General features: G+C 35.8%; 1 long non-coding RNA gene across 1 annotated transcript in view; it reads left to right on the top strand.

Moving 5' to 3' along the window:
- Positions 1–17,144, top strand: part of LOC135271577 (uncharacterized) — a 52,208-nt gene extending 35,064 nt beyond the window's left edge. Inside the window, exon 3 of the long non-coding RNA XR_010339704.1 lies at positions 17,084–17,144. This is a non-coding gene — a long non-coding RNA (uncharacterized LOC135271577). The remainder of the gene's footprint in view (positions 1–17,083) is intronic.
- Positions 17,145–27,449: the final 10,305 nt, after the last annotated feature.

Genomic DNA, 27,449 nt, shown 5'->3' with positions numbered 1-27,449 from the left:
TGTGAAAGTGATTAGGAGTTAGCCAGTCAAATAAAAAAGAAGTTATAATTTATATGGAAGAAACAATACTTTTAAAGCCATTGAGTTTGGTAGAATATGAACAATTTTAAGACACTGAAATATGGAAAAATTGGTGGGAAATGAGAATAAAATGATAGCTAAGAGCAAGACTATTGATTGTTGATACTGTTGACTTTAATTATATTAAACTTTAACCTTCCTCCTTATAATCATTTATTTATTCATTCAGTCAGCCATTGATTTAGTAATTCATTATTTACTTGGTCTTACTTAGTGCTTAACAAGACTGAGGGAGTCTCTGCCATAGGTGAAATGAGTATTGGGGGGAGCATAGACCACAGAGATTAACAAATAAGTATGATAGATTTCAATTGTAATTCTCCTTCTGGTCCCAGTCATTTTGGCTATCAGAATAATAATTCTGAGAAAATGCTTACATCAAAAATTTTCTGTAACTATGGATGAATTCCTTAAGCACAAGATTATATAGAGATTTGAATGATATGATCATAGTAAGTGTTGGTATATTCTAGTATAGTTGTACCAGTAATTTATGGCTGGCCTTATTTCTGATTGGTACATATCTATGCTATACTACTTGTTAAATATTCTGGATATGTTTAGTAGTGTTGCTGCAAGATGAATGTTATATTTTAGTAGATTTATTAGAAGTCTATTGCAAGAGAAATTATGTAGTTGGGATTTAGAGTTGGTCATAAATGCGTGGAAGATGGGCAGATTAAGCTCTATTTAAGAGAGAGAATCAATAGGACTTGATGACATTAAACACAAATAGATATGAACTACAGACCTCTTTTAAGATACCATCTGGTCTCTGGTTTGTACAACTTCATATATGTTTAAAGTAAGGTAAAAATTAGGCCATAAGAAGAAGACAGTAAGAAGGTACTTCACATATAATTTTTTCTTTCACAATACATATTAAATGGAATTGTATTTTACTAACCATAAGGTAACACTACACAAGGTTTTCTACTGCTCCATGCTGTGAGTGTTGTAGGTTAAAAGTTTAAAAAAATAAAAGGTGGTTTGAATAAGTCTCCAAAATTTCATGTGTTAGAAACTTAATCCCCAAATTAATATGTTGATAGTATTTGGAGATGGGGCCTTTAGGAGGTAATTGTGATTAGATAAGGTCATCAGTGTGTGGCTTCATGATGGGACTAGTGGCTTTATAAGAAAAAGGAGAGAGACCTGAGCTGGCATGCTCTTTCCCTCTTACCATGTGAGGCCCTCCACCATGTATGTTATAATGCAGCAAGAAGGCCCACCCCAGATACAGGCCCTTGATATTAGACTTCCCAGCCTCCAGAACTGTAAGAAATAAATTTTTCTTTATACATTACTCAGTCTATGGCACTGTGTTATAGCAACAGAAAGTAGACTAAAACAATATTAAGAACACAGAAGCACAGTTGTTTCAGTGAGGAAAGTATATTGTTTGAATGTGTTTGGTGGTTTGCTTCCAAAGTACTTGAGTATAGCCAATGAAGCTACTAATTAAATGGTTAGATTAATCCAGCAGTCTGAATTTGGGATTATCAAATAATATAGTCAAAAACTTACTATGAGAGAGAATGTAATTTCCCAAGGAGAGAATATGACGTAATAAAAAGTATCTGGAAGAAGTCTTAAATCATATTTAAAAGTTGGGCAGGGCAGAACTGCTGCTATGCAAGGCAAATGACAAATAAATTAGGAAATTACTTTGTCATGAAGCCAAGGAAATAGTTGTTTTTAAGAGCAGATGGTCAACTATCCAAGTTGAAGAGAGGTCAAATAAAATAAAAATGGATTTTTTCTCATTTTTTTGTACAAAAATATATTAGTATCTGAAACATTGCCAGCACTTCTCTAGGTTATGTGCATTTTTGTTTTGTTTTGTCCTCAATTTCCTAAGAGAGAATAAGTAAGTAAGAAAACATTTTGTATATAATGTAATAAATTACTATTAATATACCAAAGGATATCTAGCATTAAGAAAAACTAAGGATATTTAGCAGTGTTGTCCAGCACAGGCATATCACTTCATTTTAATTTTTTTCTGTGTATTAGATTATAAGGAACAAAGTAATTCGGAATATTTTTAATTTTATCATCATAATCTTATTTTGTATAATTGTCTAACATAACATTTCATAGAATTTAGACACAAACTTGTCCATCAAATGCCTTGATATGGTCCACAGGGGAAATGTATACTTAGAATCAGCTGATTTTAAAGAAAAGTAGAATTTAGTATTTTTATTATCTGTGTTTGCAAGCAGAAGAAATAGGGTTTTAACTGAGATCAGGAGTTTGTTACAATATCCAGGATTATTTGTTGCTTGAAAGCTGGGACTGTGCCTTGTTCCACAAATTGGCGTCAGTTACTAGACTTGATGCATGGTTGGAATACAAATGAAAATTTCATTGAAGAAAGTGTCTGCTGCTCTACAAAGTAGTAGAAAATATAGCCATCTCCTAATACAGTTATTGTCTGTATCCATGAGAAAACCATTACATTGATAAATGGCTATCAATCTCAAACTAATAAACTATCATATACTAATTGTCATATTATTTTTACAACGTAAGAATTTAAAATAAATGAATAGACTGGGTGCGGTGGCTCACATCTGTAATCCCAGCACTTTGGTAGGCCAAGGTAAGTAGATCAGTTGAGGTCAGGAGTTTGAGACCAGCCTGGCCAACATGGTGAAACCCCGTCTCTAAAAAAAAAAAGAAAGAACCATAAAAGTTAGCCACATGTAGTGGCATGCACCTGTAGTCCCAGTTACTCAGGAGGCTGAGGCAAGAGAATCACTTGAACCCAGGAATAGCAGTGAGCTGAGGTAGTGCCACTACACTCCAGCTTGGGTAACAGAGTGAGACTCTGTCTCAAAAAAGAAAAGATAAATGAATAAATAAATAAATACATAAATAAAAACATAAATAACTGTTATGTACTAATTGTTATGATAAATGCCCTGTTACAACAGCATCTCTGTTATTTATTATGATAATATTAAATATGGTTTTCTTAAGATGGTTATCTGTTATAGGTACATTTGTTACATCATAGGCCTTTGATGTTAATGTGTTTAATATTACAGGCTATGAATATCATCAGTGATCCATGGAGAATCTGTTTTTCAACAATTCGTGATTTTGAGGAAGCATATATGTGAAGAGAATATTCTGTAGGATGGAGTAGGGAGCAAGTCACTTAGGTGGCAAGTGTCTTCCATCACTTTTTAGAATAACTTAGCTATTTGCCCATTATCAATGAATATCAGATGAATTAAAGAGTTGTACTGCTAGATTTTATAACCTTATAGAAATTATAACTTAGAAAGGCTTGCATGAATATGGGGTTTGTAAAGCTCTTTAGCTGTGTCTTTCACATAGGTCAAATATGAGCAGTTGTGGGAACTGTTATCATATTTAAGAGATATGCAAGAGAAAGTAGAAAATAAAAATAAAAATTATACATTCATAAGGAAAGAAATAATATGATAACTGGATATGTTCCCAGCCTCTGTTAATGAAGACACCTGCATTTTTAGGCCAGACTCTCACTAATAAAAATCATCAGCTTCTCAAAATCAACAGAAGTGATAACACTGAAGTTAATTAACACTTAAAAAAAATTTTTTTAACCTATAACACTCACAGCATGAAGCAGTGGAAAACCTTGTGTGGTAGTAACTTGTGATTAGTAAGAAAAGACAATTATATTTAATACGTATCTTGAAAAAAAACCCCTTGTATTTGGAATACCTTCTTACTGCCTTCTTCTATGGCCTAGTTTTTAGGCCATAAGAAGCATTTAAGAATTATTAGTCTTAACACGTATATTTTATTAAATGAACTCTTTGTTCAGTATTGGTGGACATCAGGAAATCTCAATTTTGACTGGGCACTCACATATGTATAATACCAGCACTTTGGGAGGCCGAGGCAGGCAGACCATGAGGTCATGAGTTTGAGAACATCATGGCCAACATGGTGAAACCCCATCATTACTAAAAATACAAAATTTAGCTGGGTATCATGGCTTGTGCCTGTAGTCCCAGCTACTCAGAGGCTGAGGCAGGAGAATCACTTGAATCTGGGAGGCAGAGGTTGCAGTGAGTTGCAACCTCTTTTAAAAAAAAAAAATAAGTGCCTTATCCTAGAGCACTAGAGTGACATATGTGGGATGAGGTGTTTTATCAAGTTATGACAAAGAAACATAAGGCAATTGTCTTTATAAAATTGGGTTATGTCAGCTGCTTAGAGCAAAATTAACTGAAGAGATGCTTCAGCCAAAACAGATGATCCTAACAATAAGTAATGAATTATTGAGCATTAATTAATTATTTTCGCTGTGAATAGATATTTACCAATGACTGACCATCGTTTAAACCCCATGTGGGTCAGACTGTCAGAGTGGCTAGAATAAACTGCATCCCTAGTTGTCATCTTTAGAAGAGTGGAGAGTATGTTAAAAAGACTTCCCATGAGTGTTATGTTACTAAGAAGAAACAAGGGAATGGCATTCTACTCAGCATTATTTTTGTACTGGATATTTTGTTGCTGAGTATGCACAGATGGTGTTTGAATTATTAGAATTTCATTTTGTTACTAGTACAGTACTTGGAAAGAGAGAAGGAACAGGAACTTTCATCATAAGGGGAATAATAGATTATGTAAATGCCAGTAGTTTTGCCTGTAATCCCAGTAATTTGGGAGGCCAAGGCAGGAGGATCACCTGAGCCAAAGTGTTTGAGACCAACCCGGGCAACATAGTGAGACTCTGTTTCTACAAAAAATTTTAAAAAATAAATAGCCAGGAGTGGCAGCATGAACCTGTAGTCTCAACCTCTCAAGAGCCTGGGAGGTGAGAGGATTGCTTGAGGTTGAGGTTGAGGTTGCAGTGAGCTATCATTACATCACTGCACTCAAACCTGGGAAGCAGAGCAGGACCTGTCAAAAAGAAAGAAAGAATGAAAGAGAGAGACAGTGAGAGAGAGAGAAAGAAATGAGCATTTTGTAATGCTCACGTTTGATTTCAGTCTGACTGATTTCACTGTCAGATCCTAGGATAACTGATGGGTCACCTGAGCAAAGGGAGAGGTGTTACTGCTGTTTCTTGCTTTTTATCTATTGGAGATTAGGGTTTGGTTTCTGTTTGAGCTATTAGAATCACCCACACTTCCAACATGCTCATTGTAGCAGCCTTGGACTATAATATTTTAGATGAATGTGGTAAGTGCAGAGCAAGTCAAATAGGACCCAAGAAGAATTATCTCCAGTGCTTTACTTAGTTTCTCTCTGCTCAAATGTGAGCAGCAGAGCAGAGGTTAACAAACCCAGAAGACATGATTAGGGCTATATTTTTATTGGTGACCCACATAACAGCAATAACAGTGTGAATGTCTGGCATTCTTTGCACAATTTTAAAGTAGGCAAGGTAAGCAGGGTAGTTAATGTACAGGTGAGAAACCTGTTCCAAGGAATTCAAGTGCTTACCTGAGGTCCTGCAGCGAGTAACAGTTAAGACAAAAGCAAAGACTCAGACTGACATAGTCCTAGAACACACTATTATTCTGTTATAAACTTGATGGAGCATATTTCATGTATCCTTAGGAAAAGCCACTGACACATATTTCTTAAAGTGAATAGTATATGCTCCACATGGTTATTGTATGCTAGATTGTTGACTTTATAAATCATTTTTTACTTTTGTACTAACCTGATAATATCATATAGTTTACTATGATTTACAAGTAGTATCTGTTAATGTCAACTATGTATCAGCAACTGGGCTAATTGTTTTATACAAGTCATATATTTCATACACATATGATATATATAAATAAAAAGCTACATATTATTATTACAACCACTTTGTTGATGAGGAAACTGAATTTAGATAAAGTATTTAATGTGCTAAGATCGCATAGTATTATTTGATCTGGAATCTGGAGCTAGGTCTGTCTGACTTCATCACATAATACTAGAAAAATACAGAAGTCATAGATATTCATGAATATTATGAATGTGTTTTCTCATTTCTTTCTGAAGATCTAGTCCTCCCACCCTCTGGTTTTTATTACAATCTTAGAATGGGTTTTAAAAAAATAAAGAGCTGCCTTTAAATAAAAGGAGAGTTTGCTTAAAAGCAGGCAGATGGTTATTCTGCCACTCTTCTTCCTCTAAAGGGTAAAAGGCACAAAAAGTATTATACATCATATGTATTACCCATCGCATATATTCATCATTCCTTCCTTCTCTCCCCCACAAATAAATGCTGGTTTTCTGACTGTATCCAGTTGCCATCAAGTAACAAAATGTTACATTTTAAAAGTAGTTTCAGAATTGGAAGTCATTCAGCAGCTCTTAACCATTCCTGACTCATCACATAAGAATTATCTTTAATGATTCTTCTTCTTAATGGCAGAAATGTTGAGATTTCAAGGAGCAGTCAGAAATATTTTATTCCAGCCACACTCTGTTCTGTATAAAGATCAGATCCCTTGCCATTGGCTAAAGGCAAAGGAAGACAGCAGAATGTTTCAGGGTGTCACATCAGTTTCGGCCCAGGCACCACACAGTCTGATGGTAATTTCTGAAACTGGAAAATTTAGGTTTGCCACTGTCATATTTGAAGAGCTTCTCGGCTCATTTTTGACAGATAAAGATTGTAAAGTGAGGCAGTTTATGCATGCTTCTTCCTAGATCCTCTTTGCCCTGTTTCTGAACTTCTCAGAGTCACCTAAAATATATTTCAAGAGTGCTACAAAGAGGATGCTGTAAGTGTTGGTGACCTCAACTACTGTCCTCTGACTCATGGCTGCATGGTCTAGAGAGGTCAGAAACTGAACTACATAAGGAATTGTACTTTTATAATGAAACCCGCATTGCTAACAAAGAAAAAGCAAGAACAGCACAATGTCCTCTCACTCTGCTCAGTGACGTTTCTGGGCTCTTAGGATCTGACAGTAGAATGAGGACACCACAGAAAGAGGCATAAAATATGGAAACACTTGTTTCTTCCATTTTTACCTCAATGATGAAACCTCCTGTTTTCTTTCTTTTTCCAAGGGCTAGTCATGATATGCAGTCCTGGTAATTCACAACATTCAGTTTACACTCTCATCAACAAAATATCCAAAACAGCTCTTTTCCTCCCTGGCTGTTTGAGGATAGGCCACCATCATGAACAACACAGTAACTATCCACACTAGAATGTTCTTGACCAACTGACTACTTCAGAGGAAACAAATCGTCATTGATGTCCTTCACCCCGGGAAGGCAAAGGTGCCCAGGACAGAAGTTCGGGAAAAACTAGCCAAAGTGTACAAGACCACACCAGATGTCATCTTCGTATTTGGATTCAGAACTCATTTTGGTGGTGGCAAGACAACTGGCTTTGGCATAATTGATGATTCCCTGGATTATGCAAAGAGAAATGAACCCAAACATAGACTTGCAAGACATGGCCTGTATGAGAAGAAAAAGACTTCAAGAAAGCAACAAAAGGAACACGTGAACAGAATGAAGAAAGTCAGAGGGACTGCAAAAACCTTGGTGCTGGCAGAAGGGGAACTGGAGATTGGATCATAGCCGAAGGAATAAAGGTGCTACAATGATGTTATCTGTGGACGTTGTGGATTTTTCACGAGAAGCTCAATAAACTAAAAACTTTCATGTGAAAACAAAAAAATTAAACAAAATATCCAAAACAGAAATCATGCAGGGTAGTTTGTTTTTCTGTTAGTAGTAGACAATTCAATAGGAAGTCTTCCAAAATGTATTTGAGCATTTTGAGATTTTATGAACCCCGTTCTCCAGCTGCCTGCTCCCACACTTCCCAGCTTGGAGGAGCAGGAAAAGCATTGCTATGTTACTCAGCAGTGGAAGTTGCAACTTCCTACTTAGCATCCAGCAACACCAACACCACACCAATGAGGACAACGGGGTAGTGGTGGCTGCGTGAGTTTCTTTCCCCTGTGGTAATCTTTCACTGAAGTAGAACAAAGATTGTCAGAGGTTTTTGTCTGCTCAGCCACCTGTTTTTCAATTCTTTGGCTAGAGGAAAACAAGCATCTCTTGATAGTTTTTTTCTCTATGACTGTTGTTGACTCCATACTGAAGGTCTCTTCCATGTCCATGTAGATAGATACAATGCAAAAGAAAAAGAAAGTCCAGAGAACTAGCCATCATGTTTCTTGAGTCCCAAGGCCCCTAACCAGTCTGCCTTCTTTTTCCCAACCTTCAAAAACTGCCTGTGCTTGTTTTATGAATTATGTCTAGAGTTTCTCTCTGTACCTAGTGGGACAAATAGAGAGAAATGTGTCTACCTCTTTTTGTCCAGAATAGGAAGTCCAATAAATGCATTTATAACAAGCTTACCAGTAATAAGGGAAAGGGAAATTAAATAAGATGTTGTTTTATTCCTATGGTGTGTTAGAGATGGCATGAGAAATGGTAGCTCTTAAACATAACAGGGAACATATAGACTGTTTCATATATCAGTTTATTATTATATCTGAAAAGCTTTAATAATTTTCATAATTTTGGATTTAGGATTTTTCCTTCTTAAAATTTGTCCTAAATTGAGAGTTGCAAAGATTGGTGTATAGTTAATTTTTGCCCACATATTAGCTAATAACATTACTAACTTGAGAAAGGCTAAGTAAATTGTGCTGTATTTGTATCATATGAAGAGATATTAATTTTCATAGTCTTTGTAATAAGTGAAGGTCATAGTAGGTGTTTACATACTGTTTTTTCCCTAAACCTTGAGTTTTGTGGAAGTTATGTAAAATAATATGTATAGGTAAATATTTTTTACAAAATTCTTATACTTTTAAAATAAATTATTTTAAAAAATTACATTAAACTTTATCAATATTGCCACTATTGTGAGCTAGTAATTTATCTTTTTAATAGTTTATTTTTTCTCATTATTGTACCTTTGGATTATTTTTGTTGTTTTTCTCTGCATTAAAATATTATCCAAATTTCTTGAAAAAACATGCATCCATGGAAATATTTTTAAATCCTTTAATATTTGAGCAAGACTTTATTTTCCTTCAAATTTAAATTATAATTTTGTTGGGTGTATAATTATTGTTACAGAAAAACTTGCCACAAAAAAATCATTCCATATTACAAAGTAGAATATCTGATTCCTATATGATTCTCATTTCTTCTGTTGTAAACTTTCTTTTTATATCTGAGCATTTGGAATTTATTCATTCTTGAAAGACAGATGATAGATAGGTAGGTAGGTAGGTAGATAGGTAGATAGATGATAGATAGATAGATAAACAGTATATATAGTTTTATTCCATCTTGGAATACTTTATCCATAGAATAAAAGCATGTGTATATGCCTTTTCAAAAAGAGCATTGAGTAATCTGGTCTTAATTTTTTTTTTGAAATTATTTTACTCAACACTTAAGTGTCTTAAGGTATTCTTTAAAGACAAAAATTTTTAACTAGGCAAATGTTCTTATATTTCCTGTTTTATTATTTGTTCTCTTCAGTATTTTCTGCTTTCTCCTTCTGGATTTTATTCACATGTTTTTAGAACAATCTTTATTTTATCTTTGACATATACATTTATTTATATTTTTAGAGGAAAAGTTTAAATTTTTACGTAAGAAAACTGTAAATATTCAAATTTGTTTTCATTATATACATTTTCACAGGTTCAACTGGTTTTTCGGTTTGTCTTTTCTTTCATGCCATTAATTTTTCTCAACCTTATAACAATTCTGTACATATTTGTCAATATGTATAATATACATGAATAAACTTTGTGTCAAGTTAGCAGTGTGTAGGTCTCCTTCAGCAACGAGTCTTTAAATGAGTTGAACATAGATTTTCTTTTAGTTTGTGAACAGCAATCATGTATGAGGGTAGACAACACCTACAACTGGTAAAAAAGAAATACTTGTGTTCTGTGTATCAAGTTCTCCTCCAGGATGAAATAAAACATAACACACTGATTTTCTTTTATTTCTTGTATTCTTTAGGAAGTCTGTAGTTACTTGGGAATCTGCTTTGCTTTTTTCCTGTTTCATTAAATACTTTTCAACTGGAAAAATATTTAAACTTTAGGTGACATATGACAGTCTGGTGTAAAATAATCTTTAATTGTATCAGAAACATTTACTAAAGTTGCAAGTAATTTACTACCTTTTTGGCATAAAATGTATCTGATTCTGATATTCTAGTCACTGATATCTACTATTGTTCTATTTACCAGATTTTGTTCTGAGTTACATATACACCTTTCTTCTGTATTAAACTGTCTTAAGATTCATAGTTTCCAAAGAACAAGGACGGCTTTGTTATATTTGTGCCAGGAATGAATTGGTCTATCAAACAATCTCTTACTATTTACTAAAAATATATGTTTTCATACATTTTGGATGGTTATTATGTTTTGAGATAATAGAAATAGATAATTAACAAATATGTTAATTTTTTGCTACTTTCAGAAAGATTCTTACTTTTAAAAATTTTAGAATTAAGATATCAGATCTATTTCATTTACTATATTAAAGATGAAGTCAGACCCATGCACGGCTATGTGTTTAATGAATAGAACCTGTCAGATTGTCAAAACCAGTGTGTATATAAGCCACAATAATAGTAATCTTTCAAAGATCTGAAAACTAGTTATTTGCTATAGTTCTTCTATTCCTTAAAAGGAGAGTTGGGCCTGCAGCCTTGCTACAGTGTCAGAATCTTGTCTTTTATTTCCCCCTTTTGGTCTTATAATATGAAACCTATGACTGGGATTATTTGCCATGGAACTTTTTAAAAAATTTTTATTCTAAGTTCAGGAATACATGTACAGGTTTGTTATATAGGTAAACTGCACATTGCAGGGATTTGGTGTGCAGATTATTTCATCACCAGGTAATAAGCACAGTTCTCAATAGGTAGTTTTTTGATCCTCACGCTCCTTCTACTTTCCACCCTCAATATACCCTGGTGTCTGCTGTTCCTTTTTTTGTGTTGATATGTACCCAATGTTTAGCTCTGACTTATAAGGGGGAACATGAGGCATTTTGTTTTCTGTTCCTGTGTTAGTTTGCTTAGGATAATGACCTCCAGCTCCATTCATGTTTCTGCAAAAGACATGATCTCGTTCTTTTTTATGGCTGCATAGTATTCCATGGTATACATGTACACCATGGAGGAAGGGATGAATAGTCAGAGCACAATAATTTTCAGGGCAGTGAAAGTATTCCAAATGATACTGTGGTAGATATCTGTCATTATATATTTGTCCTACCATTTGCGCCATTCACTCAGGAACCTGGGAAAAAACATGCCTGCCTTTGCCCTGGATACCAGGCTCACTGACCTCATTCTGACTGCAAATCTTGATGCAGCCTTGTGATTGGTTCCCTCAGCCCCTGTCAGCAATGGTCCAGTGATAGTCCTGTCCATCCAAAGTTCTGCAGAGAGAACTGGCAGAAACTCTTCCAGGACATGGTGAGGGCTATACTTGTCCTTACAGCTGGTGACAGACCCACTGATTTGAGCATCCTGAAGTAGACCCTTGTCCCAGTGCCACTACTACTGACCAAAATACTGGAGGCAATCCCATCATCTCCAGATATGAGGCAGGATCCATGCTTGCCCAAGCCTCTGATAACTGAAGACATACTGTGAACCCAGAAGGAACCATGTGACTCAGCTCCAATGTCACTTCACTGCAATTCCAGAGAAATTCCTGTTGTCTGTGGCTAATAGGAGATCTTTACCTGCCTAGACCAGTCTATAGACTCTGGAAGAGATATCTGCTCTTTCAAATTTATAGACACAAATGCAAGGATATACAGATCATGGGGAATCAAGCAAATATGGCAACAACAAAGGAAACTAATAAGTTCCAATAACCAACCCCAAAAGAATGGAGATCTATGTGTTACCTGATAAAAAATAAAAAGTAATCGTCTTAAGGAAGCTCAGTGAGATGTAGGAGAACATAGACAGCTAAACAAAATCAGAAAAACAATTCATGAACAAAAGGAGAAGTTTAATTAAAAATAGAAACCATAAAAGTGAACCAAACTAAAATTCTAGAGCTGAAGATTACTAGGATAGGACGAAAAATTCAATAGAGACCTTCAAGAGCAGACTCAGTTATGCAGAAGAAAAAGTCAGCAAACTTGAAGACAGGTCATTTGAAATTAGCCAATTAAAGAAGCTGAAAGAAATAATAATGAAAAAGAGTGAAGAAAACATTTGAGACCTCTGAGAAACCATCAAATAAGTATATGTTATGGAAGTCCCAAGAGAAGAGAGAAAGGAACAGAAATAAATAGTGGCTAAGAACTTTCCAAATATTGGGAGGAATATGAATATCCAGCTTCATGAAGCTCAAGTAAAATAAACACAGCAACCTAAAGAAGATTACCTTGAAACATATTATAATCAAATTATCAAATGTCAAAAACAAAGAGAGAATTTTGCAAACAGCAAGGGAAAAGTGACTCATGTTATATCAGGAATGTTCATAGGGCTATCAGCAAATTTCTTAGCGTGAAAACTATCATTTTGATTTATAAATTTCTATTTAGTCATTAGGTAATATATTTCTGGCAGAATAAGAGGTAACAGCACCAATCCCTTTTCACCTTCTCAAACAAATACTAGAGTTGTCTACTATGTCTCAGAGAAAAGTTCTGGAAATAATCAAAATGATCTGGAATGGAATAAAACTAGTATGTAGCATGTATCTAAATGAGCAAGAACTGTGAGATAATTATTTTTAATGCTTATTGGTGACAAGGGAAATATATTATGTATATTGTAGTCTACTATGTAGTTTACAGCATGAACTGTAGTAATTAGAATTGGAATTAGTAAGATGCCATTATTGGTTATAAAACCAGTTGCAGCAGGTTTTCATGGGAAGAATCCTGTACTGAGGGAATAAGCTAAGTTGTCTACAAGCTCAATAAATGCTTATAGTTCATTATGGGGCTATCAAGTAAGGTAGCCTCAAAATGTTAATGTGGCATCTAAAAGTGCCTAGCTCTCTCCATAGACTAGAAGTAACTAACTGACTCAGTAAAATTTAAGAGTATCAATATCAGAAGTAGAGTTCAGTGCCTCAAGAGTTTTATAAAAATGTTGTCATCATCGTTGAGGCTTAAATTGAAATTAAATCCTAGTGCTTTCTTTAGAAGATCTTGTAACGTGGTATGAGCGTATTTGAAAAGTTCAGGAGTCAGTATTGAAAAACGTAATCTTGTACTGATGATTACTGAAAAGAAATGCAATATTTAAAGAAATGCTGATAAATGGAGTAAGAGTTTTGGATTTATTATCTGACTGAAGTTTTGAAGATAACATGCCTATAGGGCAAAATTTGAGCAGACTGGCTAGCAACCCTTATTAAAGATCAGGGATTCCTAAACTTGGGATTCTTCATCTGAGACACAACTTTTTTGTGTGTGCAGAATATACCTGGGATCATACCCATGGGACTTGGAGATGGGACAAGAAAAACTCATGCAAATGTGATGCTCATGCTGCCTGTTCTGCCTTGAATAATAAATGTCCTTTATCTCTGACCCAGGAGTCTCATGTGTCTTCTGTCAGCATTTTAAAAACTGTGGCAGCCTAATTTGTCAGCTGACATGGAGGGTAAGTTCTCAGATCATTCCAGTTCTTGACACCAAGGAAATAGATAAGCAATGGTATGTTTATATAATAAAATGTTATTTGGCAATAAAAGAGAAACAAATACTGTTACACCAACAACAGGGATGGCTCTCAAAAAACAGTACTCTGCAAAAGAAGTCAGACATAAACTCTACACACAGTAAAATAAATTTATATTAACTATACAGCTGATAAAACTATGATGATAGAAATCAGAACTTTTGTTGTTTAGGGTGTTGACACCTTTCTAATTAAAGTCACATGAAGAAAAACTTTCTGTAGTAATGATCATGTTTTCTATCTTGATTGATGTATAGCACATGTATGTATTTGCTAAAACATTGAATTTTACATTTGAGATTTATGAGTTTTTTCTCAATAAAAATAAATATGAAAATATCTTGAGGCTATCTTAAATGTGAGGTGGAGAGAACACCTCAGTTTTTTCACAGCTATGCCCCACTGTAGTGCTCGGTGTTTGTTTTAACTTGTCCTCTGAACTATGGAATTACTGGGCTTCTCTTCATTTATTTAACTAAGTTTATCAACTTTTCTTTATTAGACTTTCAATTCCCCATTCCATGTAAATGTACATTCCCAAATTTCAGGATCCTCAAAGCATTCATCTGTCCTAGGTGATAGCTGGCTAAACACATACTGCTTTGTGCCTAAGAATAGTTTATCTCAGATATTAATACTTATGGTTTACAAGACAGACTATGTTGGTGTCATTTTATGAGGTCTACAAAGAACAGGGATAGATTTAGATTCCCCAGGATCTGTTGCATATTCAGGATGCACTTTGAACTTAGCTGCTCAGGTATTTCATATAACTCTTGTAACTTTCTAACATGCTCTGAATAAGAGGAAGAGCTGAGGTACTAATAATGGAGATGTTTCTTAGAGGTCAGTCTAAACTTGAGACCATTTACTAGGGTAGAAATAGATACACCATATTGGATTATTATGACATAAAGTAGATGTTAGCATATCTTGAAGTACATTAACACAAAATATATTAGCTTCCACTTCATCCATGCTTTGATTTGAGACTACAGAGTAGAAGGGCCAGAAGGCACCTCATTTGGTTTTTGGCTCCTTGAATTTACTCCAAAAATAGCAATAACAGCAATTTTATTTCCCAAAATAGCTACATTCAATCGGAGTGCTCAAGGATGTTGATTCTAAGAACCTATTTTGAAAGGCTTCAGAGAATTAAATTATGTTTAAATGGGATGAATGTCATTTTCTGTGCCCTGGCCTTGCCCTTCAAACCCTGGTTAAGCTGCTTGCAAGAACCTGTGGGAGCTGTGGTCAAAGTGGAGTGAGGCACTAATGATGTTGGGTCAGAACTTTCATTTTTATCCAAGATAAACTCAAGCCTCTGGTATTTCTGGCTTCAAAAGCTCTTAGCACAACAGGAGTTCTTAACCTTACATGATGTAGGTTTTATTTTTAATCCTTATCTCTCCTTGTTTGACAGGCAAAAGGGGGGAGTGTGCCTGGGTCATTTTCTGTGACTTTCTTGATCTTTCCTAAATGCCCAGTAACAAGCAGGTAACATTTACCAGGTCACTCTGACCTCTGTCTGCAAGGTAGTTTTTCTCTAGTGTAGGTGGGAGGATGGAGCCAAGGGTGTTTGCTAAACTATTTCTATGTTTTTAGCCATGAGGGTGGAGGATATGTTTTGAAGGGGAACTGAAATTCAACTTCAAATTCTGTGGCTTAGGTGCATTCAGATTTGACACGTCCTCTTGATGTGATATACTGTACCCCAGAGATGAAGAAAAATGCTAGTAGAGATGTTCTCTTATGTTTTGCATTTTAAAAAAAACTTTCATAATGCATTCCTTTGGCACCAACTGTTAAAAATAATGGGAAGACTAATAGACATAGCAAGTGTAGTTAGTAGTGTGTGGAAAGTTGCCAGGCTGGGCCAGTAGCAGCTCTGTGTATAAATAACTGGCATTTTTTACTTCCATGTGTTTTCTCATCACTAGCCACCTCTCCCCTTTTTTTTTTCACAATGTATTCATATTAAGGGGAAATAGTAATCTACCATTTCAATTTCTATTAACTTTCAAAAGAATTACTTGTGGTGAAATCAGAGTATTCCCCACAGAGAGATTGCTGATTGACCCTCAAGCAGCTACCCCAAAATATGAATTTACCTGGTTCTGGGATCTATCCATCAGTACTTAAGCATCAAAATTCTCTTCTTGACAGCCCAAAAGGATAAGATTTGTGTTGCATAACTGGCTCTTATTAGCCATAATCACTGTATTAATGAATAGTATTAAGTGTAATTAAGAAATACAAATAATATATTTCTTTGCATGGCAAATCACTTTCTTGACATAGTTGTGTATACATGGAAACATCAATTTAAAAAAAATAGTTGATTGGAAATAAATGAGAACAATGCTAGCTATTTATATAACTAAAATATGTAAAGTGCTTGTCTGTATAACATGGATAGACTTGATATACAATATATAACACTTGAAAGTTATGGGTCAATTTTCTATTGTTTGTGTAGTGGTTAGATAGATACCTGGAGTGTTTACCTCTAGATTTCTCAGTCTTTTCTAAATTCTCTTATCAATTATTTTCTTACAAGCACTTACCAGTTATTTTTCTGTTTGATAATTATTACTTTCTAATATATATTATAATAATTATTGAAGGAATCAAATGAATAGTATGGCTTAATAGTCAAAGAGGTTTTGGAGACTGTGTATTCTATAGTGTATTGATATTATAGTTTAATTTTTAGAAAACAACCATATTTATCTTATGGTATAATGTATGAGTCTCTTTGGGGACTCATATCCATGAGTCCATTTATTTTTCCATTCTCTACTTCTTTCAGTTTCCATTCTACCTTTTTCTTGGATATCTGTTTGGATATCTTATCATCTCTTCTTTCCTCAAGGATAATCCACTTCCCATAGTCCTAAGTACTTGATCCAGAAACCTGGACTCTTCTCATATACAAACTTCTTAACCCAGAAACTTGTTTATTATTTGCAATATCTCTCTTTTTCAACATGCCTCCTTCTTATAAGATTCCTTCTCTTAGATTTCAAAAATGATTTACTTCATCTGCCCACTGCCAGTACCCTAGTACAGGCTCTTATCCGGAGGACCAACACTAACTCTGCATTAAATATCCTCATTGAAATACCACCTGTGCTTTTGCTTCCTGACTTTATATATCCATTTCTACAAGATGAAGTCCTAGAAGACAGATCTTCAGACATGGAACTCTGAATTATTTTGATCTAGTCATGCTACAGTATTCCTTGAGTTGTGGTCTTGTATCTCTCTGAACATTTTTGCCTAATCACATCTCCCCCTTCTATTTTTAAGGACCCTTTTGATGACATTTAGTCCACTTGAATAATCCAGGATGACCATCCTATATCAAGGTTAGTTGATAACCTTAACTCCATCTTGGGAAAAATGGGATAACTGTATTAGGCTATGCATTAGTATCACAGTTACACAAATTATTATATATATGTTTTCTTGGGATAAAGGACAGGCAGAGTTTTGAGAAACCAGTTAGCCACCTGATTTGACAATCATGATAGAAGTAATGACTACAGAAATTCGGGAGTGGGATAGCTTCATCTTCTTGAACTTTAATCCATAAATCTCCCTAAGCATCCCTTGCCAGCCAAAGTAACCTCTCCTTTTCTGGCTGAGGAGAAAGGCTTCCATGAAGATTTTATAGTCACCTCTCCAAGTTAGTTGCATTTCGAGGGAAGTCCTCGTCACCTCAGGAACCACCTCCATCACTTCCATTGTCTGTAAATCCACTTCAAGTAAGATACAAGTATTCTCCAAGAGGATTAGAGCAACGTCCAATCCAGGAAGAGACAGCTTATTCACCAAAATAATTGCAATATTTGCTCATTTATATTAAAACTGAGAAATATATATGATAATTGCAGTGTTAGGCAAAAATAGATGGATTTTAATACTGGATTTTGCAAAAGTTGTCAAAGCATTTACCATGAATCTAATGTGTTGGCTCAAGGAGCCAGGACTTATCTGAAGAATTTCCATAGTTGATTGCCTGAAACCTGGATTCAACTGCCTTTAATTTATTTTTAGTTTTTAATATCAAAAATGTTTTACACTTAATGATGCTTAGAAACAAACATCTTCCTTGATATAAAAGATAGAATCCCTTATTTTAGGGGATACAAATCTTAGAGTGAACTAATCTTGTTTGCCCTGCATTTCTTGTTGAGGTTCCAGAGGACACTCTTGACTAAAGTACAAATTGATAAGTAACTTAGAGATCACTAGCATCCTTAAGAAAGTCTTTGGTGGTTTTCCTCTACATGGTGTGGATAATGTTAGAGTTGACAGAACTGATACAAGCTTCCTGTTTTCAGTAGGACTGGTAGTATTGTAGAGTGGCAAAGACCAGATGTGATTCACCAGAAACAACATGGGTGTGATTCCTGTCTTAAGCAGCAATGTTGAACTGCCAGTCAAAATGTTTGTATCTCCAGAAAGCTGATCTAATAATAAAATAGAATATAAACTAATAAAGTCTTGCTTTATCTATAAAAGCAGAAACGTGTAGGTCTGATGGACAGCTTCCTGATTCATCTGAATGTAATTATTTTCATTTTAAGAAACAGCTTCTGACTTACAACCAGACCCTAGTAGATGATGCCTGATCATAGAATATGAAGTCAGTTAGTTATCTATTTCTACCATAATGAATCACCACAAAGCTGGTGACTTAAAACAACATATATTTATTATTCTACAGTTCTGAAGGTCAGACATCTGACAAGGATCTCATGGACCTAAAATTAAGGTGTTAGCAGGGCTGTGTTCATTTCTGGAGGCTAGAGGGGAGAACCTCTTTCTTGCCTTCTCCACCATCTAGAGTTCCCTCAGTATTCCTTGGCTTGTGGTCTTGTATCTCTCTGAATATTTTTGTCTAATCACATCTCCCCCTTCTACTTTTAAGGACACTTTTGATGACATTTAGTCCAGTTGAATAATCCAGGATAATCATCCTATATCCAGCTTAATTGATAACCTGATTTTCATCTGCAAACTTAATTTCCCTTTGCTATAAACCACATATTCACAGGATCTGTGGATTAGGAAGTGGGTATATTGGAAGGGGAGGGTCCATTATTCTGCTGCGTCTAATGACTATAAGACCTGAGCTGCCTATCATGAATGGTGTCTTCCCTAATCCTCCAAGCCATAAGGTCAGGTGTGTGTAGCAGCAAACAGTATGGAGTTGAAATGGCATGTGCCAGCATAGGCTCAAGCGGGTCCCTGACAAAAATCATTTGCATGAGCAAGTAGATTTCTGTGGCACCTAGTCTTGCATCATTGCCTTTTCTCCTAAGCACACACCTGTGACCACACAAAATTCCCTATGAGTATGTGATAAAGGAAGGGAAATCTCAGGCCTGGTTTATAAATGATATTAGCCCCATTGAAGATACTCTCTGATTGTCTTCTGAGTAGGTAGTACTTCAAGCAATGCATTTGGTTTTTCACTGTCTGGACAGAGAGATGGTCAGTGGTATGGAAGTGTGCTAATTCATGGGCAGTGCAACTGGTAAGCCAGATGATTAGGGACTGGTAAGAAGGAGATTTGACAGGCAGGCCTGGGTAAGACTTAGGTGGATAGACCTCATGAATTGGGCCTAGAGTTTGAGGATACTTGTGTGCTACAAGAATGGTCATCAATATGTCCTCATTAGAGTAGATTCATATTTTACATAAGGCTTTTTTTTTCTTGTTCACAATGCTCTGTCAGCACCTCCTGTATCTGGATATTTTGGATGTCTCATTCATCATGTTAACTCATGTAGCATCATTTTAGATTGAGTCACTTATTTTACAGTATTAATGTATCAAATGGTTCACACCCATGGAATTCATTCATATTATATCCATCACCCAGAAGTAGCTGGCATGGTAGCATATAATGAAGATCTAGTTATAGATACCATTTGAAAACAATTTACTTCAAGTTTGGTACATTAGTCTACAAGATGTAGATATGCCTTGAACTAAAGAGCAATAAGTGATGCTGATTCTCCCACCATCAGTACACTCAGATGCAGAAACCAACGGGTGAGTGTGGGAGTAACTTCTCTCACAACGACAATAGCTGAATCACAGAATTCTTGTTCATATCTCAAAAATTTAGGCACAACTTGCTTTAAGGTTCTTCTTGCTCAAGGGAGAAATTCTTCCATCACAAGGACATAGGTATGTTTGTAATGAATTAAAAGTTGAGAATGTACCTTGCTATTTTGGGCTCCTCATGCAATGGAAATAACAAAGAAAGGGTTTACTGTGCTGGCAGACATGATTGATCTCAAAATCCAAAGGGATATTGAGTTTCTGCTCTACCATTTAAGCAACGAAGATTATATTCAAAACTGAAGGATTTTTCTTTGTGTCTCTTCACTTTTCCATATACAAAGGTAAAAATTAATCTGAAGAAAACCCCAACAGAGTAACCCAATAAAGATAGAACACCTAAGGAGTCAGACATGTCAGGAATAAAGTTAGGTTCTCTCCAGGTAAAGAACTTCTTCTGCCAGCTGATATGTGACCAACAGTCTAAGAGTAAAGTTAAAATGGAGTGGGAATATAGGAAGTCAACTAAAATCAACTATACCCTTGTGCCCAGTTACAGAAATGCAGTGTCTAGCAGACATACACATTGCCTTCTTACATTTACACTAATATTTGTCTCTTCTTTTTTACTCCTCTTTTCTCCTTTCAGTTTGTATGAAATTTTGATTGAAGTGACTTTATAATTTGGTCTTTGGTCTTCAGCTTATAGATTATTCAGGTGGAATTGTGACTTGTGGATTCCAGAGAGGTGTGAGTAGGGAGTGTTATGATATTGTGTTTGTTTTACCTGAGAGTTGGAAGCAGAATGTTATTTTATTTGTTGTCCAGAATTCAAATATAGGTAGAAGAATGTATACAGATGCCAAGTAGATAAATATAGACTGTGCTTGTTTTTCTTATTCTAAGCCTCAAGTCTACTTTTCTACCCTCTGCTCTGTGATGTTTGTACTAAGAGTTTGAAAAGTATATTTCCAGGATCATCATGTCAGCTGCTTTTTTATTAGGTTCTTCCTGATAAAAGATGAATTTTCAGAAGAAAGGGGGATGGACTTTTTCTATTCACAACTTGCATCAGTGTATTAGTTATATATTGCTGCAAACCAAAATATCACAAACTTTGCAGATTAAAAAATTATACTCATTATCTTATAGTTTCTTCAAGTTCATAAATCCAGGGAAATCTAACTGGTTTCTCTTTAAGGCTGCAGTCAAGATGCCAGCTAGACCTGGGGCTCAATCAGGGAAAATTCTATTTCCATACTTACTCCACCTATTAGCAGAATTTATTTCCTTATATAGGTAGGATTACACTAGGTTGCCTCTTCAAAGACAATAACAAATAGACAGTAAAGTGAACCTGCTAATAAAGTGGAGACTTATATAACATAACTTAATCATGAGAGTGGTATCCCATCATCTTTGCTTTTTTTTTTTTTTTTTTTGAGATGAAGTCTAGCTCTGTTGCTCAGGCTAGAGTGTAGTGGTGTGATCTTGGCTCACTGCAACTGCTGCCTCCTGAGTTCGAGCTATTCTCCTACCTCAGCCTTCTGAGTAGCTGGGATTACAGGTGCCTGCCACCACACTCAGCTAATTTTTATAATTTTAGTAGAGACTGGGTTTCACTTTGTTTGCCAGGCTGGTCTTGAACTCCTGACCTCAGGTGATCTGCCCACCTTGGCCTCCCAAAGTACTGGGATTCCAGGTGTGAGCCACCACATCCAGTTGCCATTTTTCATTGGCTAAATTGAGTTCACAGTTCCCACCTGTATTCAAGAGAAGAAGATGTTTTCATTTATATCTTTAACCTCCAGGCAAGGGTTTTATATGCTGTGCCATTCAAACTAAATTGTACTCACTGGAAAGTGGGGATTTGGACTTACACTTTCAAATGCAGTTGAAAATAAGTTCTATCTGATATGTTTCCAGGTAAGCTGTGAAGTCTCTTCTCAAAAGTCTGAGCAAAAGCCTTGTAGATTCTGTGATTCCAAGTTGTGTCTGTATCTTTCCCAATCCCTATTCTGTGAAAAACAGGAGTGTACTTTTCATGTTGATTTTCCATCAGAGCCTAGCATGGGTTTAAACACATATACTTTCAACAGATTGTGGGGGTTCTGTTGAAAGAATATGTGTTTCTCATACACATATTTATAAAGTTATCTTTATAATTTTAGTTACGGAGAATATACATAAGCCCTTTTGGAAGGTCTGAGGGTTTTTATTATAGTACGTGGCTGAAGGCAGCCTTGTCCCCTTAGCTAAATAGTTTAGAATAGAAACTAAGGAATGTGGGGAGTTTATCTAACTAAACTTGTTTACTCATATGATCCTAAGACTGGGTGATTAACTGCCTCCTACTTGGGGGGTTGACAGAAGTTTATTAGCTGAAAATAATATTTGCTTTAGGTCTCAGAACCTGGCCTTTAATCTTTACCCTCTAGTGAAGTTGACTCAAAGCTTTTGTCATTTAATATGTATTCAATAAATGCTGGGAAGGCCAGGGAGTCGGGGCCAGTGGTTGTTAACTCCTTTGGGTGAGAGGCCACGGACACCCCTAGCCCACTCTTTCGCTATATTCTGTGAGTGAATTTATTCATCCATTGTGGGCTCAGGGACCCCAACAACAGACAATTTTGGATAACTGCTTGAACAATTGTAATTTACAATTATAAAAGAACCAAGTGGGGAAAACAAGTCTGTGAGAAACAAAACCATAAAAAAATGTAGATACTGTTACAGTAGTGGAAGATAGAGTTTATCATGCTTTAGGTGGGCAGTCTAAATTGAGTTCTGCAAAGATGTTGGGAAAATTGAAAAAAAAAAAAAAAACAGGGAAACAGAGGGGAGTTTGAGGAGTAAAGACAAGGAGGTAGTTTTTACACCCAAGTCAGGAGGGTGCTGCTGTCCCTGGAACCCATGAACCTGTGATAGTACTGCCACTATTCACATTATGGTCCTGCTGTTGGACTGACGCTGGTGGCCCTGTACTAGAAAATTAGAAGTTTGGGCCAGGCACAGTGGCTCACACCTGTAATCTCAGCACTTTGGGAGGTGAGGCAGGTGGATCACCTGTGGTCAAGAGTTTGAGACCAGCTTGACATGGTGAAACCCTGTCTCTACTGAAAAAGAAACAAACAAAAATTAGCTGGGCATGATAGCATGCTCCTGTAATCCCAGCTACTCAGGAGGCTAAGTCAAGAGAATTGCTTGAACCCAGGAGGTGGAAGTTGTAGTGAGCTGAGATCACGCCACTGCATGCCACGCCAGCCTGGGCAACAAAGCGAGAGACCATCTAAAAAAAAAAAAAAATTGAAAGTTTGTACTCAACATTGTGCTGCTTGTGCTGCTGTACCTGCCACCAACGCTGCTAGGCACTCCACCACTTAACAGGCATCCTCAGTTGCTATGACTGCCACTACTTCTAGAACTACTTTCGGGGGAAAGTTGACCTTCCCCTTCTTTCTGTCTCCCAATATCATTATTATATCTCTTTGAAAGTCAGAAAATCGTTTGTCAGGATATAATCCTAGTGATACTTTCGAGAATATAAATTGGTGTGTTTGGAGCTGAGGGATATTAGATACACTCTGTTACAGGGTTTCAACTGATACTCATCCTGGGGTGCATAGATAATGAGAACTAGTTGAATTTTAACATGGATTGAGTAGGGCCCTTGAAAGGTTTAATTCATCCTCGCTGGAGCTTGTAGAAGTAATTGTTCTGTCAAGAAGAGAGAAGGCATTCAACCTATTTTGAGTGTAAAAGGGTAAACATAGAATTAGAGACTTAAATGATTTGGGAAGTGCTTAAGGAACAGCAGTCAAGGAAGCTGCCTCTGCAGGTTATGGAAGTTAGTGCTGAAGGGCAGGGGATCCACCAACCAGGAATTCAGCTGCAAACACTGAAGCTGTCACCAAAAGCATACTGGGAAGTTGTTACCATTCTCAAAAAACAACATCAACAACAACAAAATGCAAACAAACCCTAGAAGCTCTCACATATTGCCCCTCTGCAGCAGTTCGCAAGTGGATTTCAGGGGTACGTGGTCACGCTGTTGGGAATCTCAGTCTGTGCACATCTGTTTGCAATAGCCTCCTGAGAACTTTCGTTTCTGCTTCTTTTCTGTGTTCCTAATGTATATATTTTCCTCTCATTGACAAACTATCCCAGGAAACGGATTCAAGAAAATGTAGCTCCTGGCTTTTCCTCTGCCACGTAGAAGAGACCTTATAAGGGAGGTGGTAGCGTTGCATTGACCAAAGACCCCCTGCACAGGACTGGAGGAGAGTTGAGACTGTTATATTGTACCCATATGTATGTCTGTACTTAAGACTGAGTGTATAAGAGGTTACTTGCTTTCTCAAATTTTACCGTGGCCTTGACTAAAGTGAATTTTTTTAAATCTAAATTTGGTGCTTTCCGTTGAAGAATATCCAAGCTGCTTCCATTCTTACCTGAAAATATTTGTTCTCAAGGATTAGGCATTAACAATTATTGGAACTTTGAAGAGAAGATTAATCTGCCAAGAAATCACTGTCGAAAAGTTTTCCAGCCAGTGTTTTATTCTTTCTTAGAAAAAGCCTGGGTAAAAGGCAAAAGTTTACATTAAGTATTTTATATACATATAGTCTTTTTTGAAAGTGGAAATACTATAAAACTAAAGCCTAATTAAATCATGGTGAGAAACATTCCACATCTTTTGACAGAAATATTAAGTGTCTTGCTATGCATGTGGTACATTTTTGTACATCTAATTCATGTTTACTTGGCCATCTTATAGTTATCTTTATGTGGAAGTGATCTTTTTCAAGTTTTATTCCCCTGCCTGCCCCCAAGGAGACATATTAGTGACTAAAGATTTTCACACTGAGATACATGTCAAAAAGCAAACATTATTATAGAGGGGTTGCCTCTATCAAAACTTTCTTCATGGCTATTTTATTGCTCACCTATGACTATGAAATTTTTCTTCTCTTTTTGTTTTTATCAAGTTAAAGAAAAAAGAAATAAAAGAAGACTTGGAGTTGTCTTCTTTTGAATAGCCTTTTTAAGCCCAGTTTTTATATCCGCAGTAAAGGAAACTGTCCTAGTTTACATGTAAACAGAAGAAATATCTTTATTTTCTAAAGAAGATGGATTCTGTTTTTTAACACAAACCCCATTGAAACCAATTAATACTGATATATGACCTACATAACAGATTCTGAACTCGTTTTTCCTCTCTTTTTAAAGCAATACAGTTGTTCATATAACTTTCTATAGATTCCATAGCTACTTGTCTAAGTGTGTATATATGACTTGAAATAGATTTCCAAAAAGCTCTTTATCCCATATTTGCACACTACTAAATATTTTTAAGAAATAGCATCTTCCATGCTGCTAAACTTAATTTAGATATTTGGGCTGGCCATGTTTATATATCGGTAGCCATATATGTTGATCCTGTGATAAGATTGCTAAGCACATGCTCCCTTTAGAAAAATTGTAAAGGAAAAATGCTTGATCTTTATCTGTTCCTCTGTCAGAAATCTGTATCCTTTGGTTTTATTCTGGTCTTTGTATTCTCAGTTTTTTCCCATTAAAGACTATTTCTCTGTGACCTTGCTCTTGAGTGCCTACCATTGTTACACTGATGTAGATAAATAATTGCCACATTTAAGTGTTGTTCCACCTCTGCATCTTGAAAGAAAGACTTTTAAAAGTGAATTTCAGGAGGCTTACCCGACAGAAATAATCTATAGAGTTGAAATTTCCAGCAACATGCTTAGTGCTGGAAAAGATATTTTTGTCGGGGGAAACTTATTTACAAATCAGATAGATACACATAAATACTAGCCATGTGATCAATTAAACACTTTTGAAGCAATGATTAGCCCTTTATATTTCTTTGAACACTCATCAGAGCAGAAATTTGCAGGGTCACCATCATGATCACATGATATTATTGAGCTACAAGTGTTGTAAATCTCAGGAGGATTTCCAGAAATTTGATGATTTCTTTGTAGGATCAGGTTGCCTGTAAAGAAGACTGATCCGAGAGCTTTAGTTGATGAACTACGTTGATGTCTGTGTCTGTATATGTCTCTCTGTTCTTTTATCTGTGTCTACCTTGATATTTGCTATTGGCAGTTTTCTCTTCCTCCAGGTTTATATCTGTATCTTTTGTGTGTATGCAGGACCTATCTAATCTCATCTTTAAGTGCCACACCTAGAATGCATTATTGGCATTTCCCTTTCCATAATAACCCATGTCTAACTAAATTCAAATTCCTTTGGAGTTTATCTTCCACATGTAATAATATAGTATAATGAATGCCCATGAAACCTATCTTAAGAAGTGAAACATTTGCATATTATGATGGATTTCTTGTATATTCTTTCGCAGTGGCATATTTTTCCCTCACACGTTCCCAAAGATAATATCTTCTTTGATTTCTTGTTTATCATTTTTATTGCATTCCTTTTTCCTTTAAATATATGTGAACATCTTTAAATATATGCATACATATGTATAGATACTATATTTAAACCCTCTACATAAGTGGAATTATACTGTGCTGTAAATTACTTTTTCCACTCAAAATTGTTTTTGTGCCAATTAAGATGTTTGGCAGATTTTGTTTTCCTAAATGGCTGTGACAGTCTTTTTCATCTTATGTGCTCTTCTTATCACGTGACTTTGATACTCCTCCTGAGAGATGTCTGGGGGGTCCCCTCCTACCGAATCTGGGTGGGGAACTTTGGATTGCTTTTACTAAAAGAATACAGCAGAAATGATGCTTTGTGATTTCTGAAGTAAATCATTAAAAGGAGACAGCTTCTATTCTGCCCTCAATATTGGAATAATTGCTTAAGGGAAACCAGCCACTGCGATATGAGGAACCCAAAATAGTTAATGTGACAAGACTACATGAAGAGGCCTAATGAAGAGTAACCGAGGTATCAGCTGACAGCCAGCCTCAGTGGCCTTGTAAGTGAGCATGCCTGTGGATGATAATGGTCCCCAGCCCTCTAGTCTTCCAACTAAGGCATCAGATGAAGTAGAGAAGAGATCAACCATTTCCCCCATGCTTTGTCTAAATTCTACACATTAAAACTAAGAGCATGATAAATGGTTGTTTTATATTGCTAAGTACTGGAAAAATATGTTACGAAACCACAGTAACTGGAAAAAACATGTGTCTTTCTAATTTGTGATTGCTGTACATTATAATGATTATTGTACATCATTAAACTATTTCAATATACCCCAATTTGTTAATTTATTCCCCTAGTTGGTGAACACCTGGTTTGTTTCACTTTTTGCTATAATGGTTAAAGCTACTAATAACATCCCTTAAACACATCTATAGTATGTGTCTGCAGGAGTTTCTCTGGCAGCATAGATTTAGGGGAAAAATTGCTTGGGCCACAAAATATGCATATCTTTAACTTAACCATATTTAACTAAAAGATTATTGAGGTTGTACTAATTTATACTTCCACCATAAGTATATGGCTTCTTGTTTCTTCATAACCTAAATTTGTTAGTTTTCTATCTTGCTAACTCTTGCTTATGAAGGTGTATCACTGGCTTAAAATTCTGTAATTACCCTTGAAG

The sequence above is a fragment of the Aotus nancymaae genome, unplaced genomic scaffold (genome assembly GCF_030222135.1).
Source record: "Aotus nancymaae isolate 86718 unplaced genomic scaffold, 86718_ANA_hifiasm-v0.15.2.pri h1tg000083l, whole genome shotgun sequence".
NCBI lineage: Eukaryota > Metazoa > Chordata > Mammalia > Primates > Aotidae > Aotus > Aotus nancymaae.
This window is presented reverse-complemented; position numbering and strand designations above follow the sequence as displayed.